The sequence below is a fragment of the Mesocricetus auratus genome, unplaced genomic scaffold (genome assembly GCF_017639785.1).
Source record: "Mesocricetus auratus isolate SY011 unplaced genomic scaffold, BCM_Maur_2.0 Super-Scaffold_100003, whole genome shotgun sequence".
Classification (NCBI taxonomy): Eukaryota; Metazoa; Chordata; class Mammalia; order Rodentia; family Cricetidae; genus Mesocricetus; species Mesocricetus auratus.
This window is the reverse complement of record NW_024429188.1, coordinates 43,399,532-43,404,033: the sequence shown is the minus strand read 5'-3', so window position 1 is coordinate 43,404,033 and position 4,502 is coordinate 43,399,532. Positions and strand designations below refer to the sequence as shown.

The 4,502-nt window shown below is 41.6% G+C and overlaps 1 pseudogene; it reads right to left on the bottom strand.

Moving 5' to 3' along the window:
- Positions 1-2,158: 2,158 nt before the first annotated feature.
- On the bottom strand, positions 2,159-3,015 carry LOC121139833 (annotated as a pseudogene).
- Between the last annotated feature and the right edge of the window lie 1,487 nt (positions 3,016-4,502).

Sequence of the window (4,502 nt, the reverse complement as noted above, 5' to 3'; positions counted from 1 at the left end):
TGCTAAATCAGGGATCATTCCTTTGGCTTGGACCCCATCTAGTTTAAACATGTGCAGGTCTTGTGTGCTCTGCTGCAGTCTCTGTGAGTTCACATGTGTATGAGTTTAGTTGTTTCTGGAAGATGCTGCTTCCTTAGAGTCATTTATTCCCCTGTTGCTTTTGGAATCTTTCCTCGTTCTCTTCTGCACAGATATCTGAGCCTTGAGGGGAGGAGTTTATAACTGAGTAATCCAAAGTGTCTCACTCTCAATGCATTGTTCAGTTGTAGGTGCCTATGTTAATTATTCTCCACAGAAAGATGAAAGCTTCTGTAGCAAAAAGTTTCCATATGGGCTCTTTAAAATATTTCTTTTTATCTTTTTGATATTTTCCTATAATCATATCATTTCTCCTTTCACTTTTCTCTTTCCAAACACTTCTATACACCCCTGCTCTCTTTCCAATTTATGAGCTATTTTTGCACCAAATATGTATGTATATATACAAATGTATATGTTTATATACATATATGTAAATATGATGTGCTCAGTTTGTATAGTATTAATTTATGCTATGCTTTCAGAGATGACCATTTGGTATTAGACAATCAATTGATGTGCTCTTCTCTGGGGAAGAAAATTCTATCCCACTCTTAGCATTCCTTGGTTGCCTGTAGTTGTTTGTGTGGAGTTGAGTTTTCATGGACTTTCCACTGTCCACTAAGGCATGTATATAAGTGCTACTCTTATTCAGCTCATGTTTCGACAGTCATAGTGTTGAGATCATATGGCACAGCTTCTGATATTCTCTAAGAGACAATATCACAGCGAACACACTGATCCTCCACCATTTCATTGAAACCTGAGCCTTAGGTTCAGGAGTTGTACTATAGATGTATCAGTTGACACTGAGCTCCACAACTGCCTTTTGATTTGTTCTATTTTTTTCTGTAATGGTTTCCATCTGTTACAAAGAGAATTTTTCTTGTTGGGATGAGGACTATACTTTTATCTGAAGATTTGTAAATAAGAAATCTCAAATGATAAAAACATAGGACATTTGTCTTTCTGGACTTGTGTTACCTCACTCAGTACAATATGTTCTATTTCCATCCATTGGATTGAGCTCTCCTAGGAACTTGATATCAAAGAACAATCACAGGTCAAGGAGTCTAGAGTTGACTTGTCTGACCTCTGAGGTGGGAAGTGGCTGCACAAGATAGTTGTAGATGTGGGGAGCATGAATGTAGATGAATGAAGAAGCTCAGGCACAGAACATTAAGAAGCTAGTGGCCCTGCCCTCTTTAGTAAGGAGCTAAATAACTTCTGAGATAATTATCCCAGAGCCCAAGACCGCTGAGAACCTTGACTGATACAGATTCTCTACTATGAATGTATATTGCTCTCTAGACAGATTATTTTGTTAGCCCAGATCTAAAGGACATTATCCATTATCCTTTTCACATAATATTTAATCCTGACCAGTACCAGAGTGAACTGAAACAAGTCCTACAGAAACGTATTCCCATGTTCCACCTGTCTTTTCCACACTAAGGAAATATCCTTTGGTTATCCAGTATCCACTTCAAGGTATGCAAATTGAGGAATGTTTGGAGCAAGTGAGAACTTTTCTGACTCACAGGCAGCAAAATTGAAAATTGTATAAGGTGGATCTTGCAGCAAGCCCTTCTTACTCACAGCCTGCCTTATCACATTTCATCCATCTGTCCTTCTCACCCTGATTCCCAAACTCCCGTCCATTTATCCTTCCTCACTTTCCCCCAACCCCAATCCATGAGCCATTCCGACCTTTACCTCCACCTTCCCCACATAGCCCATCTGTCCTTCTCCTCTTCCCTACCCTCTCTGTGCCACACAATCCATCCTTCCACTCTCTCCCTACCTCCTGCTCATGCCACCCATCTTCCCCTCTCCTTACTCTCACCCCCATCTCCCCGCCATCTGCCCTTCTCTCACCTCCACACACCCAATCCATTTGCCCTTCCACTCTCACTCCCCATCTGCCCTTATCCCACTCACTTCCTCTTCTCTTCCACCTGCAAACCCCACTCCTAGTTACCCTAGTCTGAAAACTGTACGGTGTTTATCTAGAAAAGACTGGAGAGGGATAACTTCAATCAAAGTAATAAATGAAACACAATAGATAAAGAAAACCGCAAGGTTTATTATTATGATCATGGAATTGCATGTTGAAATTACATGGCATATCTCTGGGTCCACTCCCGAGCTAATTTATTATACTCCTCTAAATCTGTGTGGTAAACCGTCGCAACTTCAGGATCCAGAGGATCATCTGGGTTTGGATCGCATAGTAGAGAGCAAATAGAAAGTAGTACATTGGAAATTGTGAGTGCCGGTGACCACTTAGAATTCAAGATGTCGAGGCAGATACTCCCCCTTTTTGCTTATGTTGGGGTGAAAGATTCGGGTAATGAAAGAAATTTGGGGGGGGCTGGTAGGGGTAATTGAATGGGAAGTGGATTGAGAGGAAAAATACCCCTCCCTGGTAGGGGCTGTCTTCTGGGCCCATTATAGTTGCTTGCCAGTGGAGCAGGTCATCTGCAACTGGCCCTGCCGAACACTGTGCCGGGGGATCTTGATTCATGGCAGACAACTCCTTCCGAATTCTCTTAAGTGCAACCTTCTCCATAGTAGGTTGAACTATCTTCTGTGGCAGCTTGTGATGACTCTGCTTAGCCTAGGGTATAAAGAGAGATGAGAAAATGATGTATGATTAGGCTGAGTCAAGTTATTAAGGCATAATTCAGAGACAGAAGAGGCACGAAGAGAGCCAAGGGCTGGAGACCTTAGCTCCTCAAGTCTACCTGAAGATTTTGGGTCAGGATCTAGAAAATCCGGTGGAGTTGCTGGGAGGCTGTGATCCCAGGCGGTGGAACAAACTCTAGGAGGCACAGCTCCGCAGAGCATTCAAGATCAGGAGCACTCAGCTGCCTCCTGCTGGCGATATTGCTGGAGAAGAGACTTGAATGTCTGGATAGCTGTTCCAGAGTACACTGTGAGGTCACAAAGAACCAAATGATGAGTGATAGACACGTGGGGTCAGCGTGGGGTCAACGTGGGGTCATGTGGGTGGAGCTTGGATGGTCAATTAAGAGTCACTATGAGGTCAGTATGAGTGTTAACTTTAGAAAATGTGCTAGAGCAGCATAAGCGAAGCGAGTAAAAATGACTGAAGCTGGCTGTGCCTCAGGGCCTCTCTCAGCTTTTCCTCTTTGAGCTGTTAAGTAGAGTCACAGTGAATGTCTTCAACTCACTCAGAATAAATCAATCAGTTCCCCTCGACTCATGACAATGGCTTTTTAATTTTTATATTTAAGTTGAACACACTATGGTCCTTAATTATATAAATTTTCTAAGGATGGTACTCTCTAGTGTAAAGAACTTTGGGGAATTTAATATTGAGATAACCCTTTATAAAGTAACTATTGGTTATATTTTTATAAATTTTAATATAAATTAAAGTCCACAAAAATTTAACTTTGAAATTCAAAACATAAGTTTCAATGAAATTTTGACAGGAAAGGGAGAGGGAAAAATAAGGTAATACTTTTGATATCATTTGAAAGCAATGAACTTAATGTGAATATAGTTATAACTAATAATATAACACTGCATCTCAATTATAAATCATTGAGTGATTAATATCTCTTAATTTTTACAAAGTCTTCCTGTAAAGGGTCTATCATAGGTCATATTTGTCTATGTACTCTTTTTGATTCTGGAATATTCTCATATTTGTCTGTCTTCCACTGGTACTTATGAAGAGTGCATTCCAAACCCGTAACTAGTTACTTCTCAGTCGTAAGGACATTGGCATTGATATTGAACTAAGGCAATTTGGAAATGAGGAATCAGTTCAGTGTTTAGCTGTGGGTTACTGCCTCTGCTTCCATCTGTCACTGGATGGAGGCTCTAGGATGGTATAGGAGATAGTTGTAAAAATCATTATCAGAGAGGGGAATTTAAGGTAGTCTCTCCACTATTGCTTAGTTTGCCAGTGGTGTCATCCTTGTAGATCACTGGAGATCTCACTAGTGCCAGATCTCCCCACAAACCTAGAATGACTCCCTCGATTATAGTATCTCTCAACCTGCTGTCCTCTTTACTTCCCCCAACTCAAACTTCCTGCTCCCCCACGTCCTCCTCTCTGCTCCTCTTCTCCCCCTCTCTTCTTCCTGGCTCCTTCTCCCCTCCACCCAAGCTCCCAGTTAGCTCAGGAGATCTTGCCTCATTCCACCTTCTCTGGGGTGCCATGCATATCTCTCTTAGGGAGCTTCCTGCATCCCAGACTCTCTGGCAGTGGTATTGTGGGCTGGGACTCCCCTGATCCATGTCTAAAATCCATATAAGAGTGAGTACATACCATGTTTGTGTTTTTGTGACTGGGTTACCTCACTCACAATGGTTTCTTCTAGTGCCATCCATTTGCCAGCAAATTTCAAGATTCCATTGTTTATTTTTCTGCTGAATAGTACTCCATT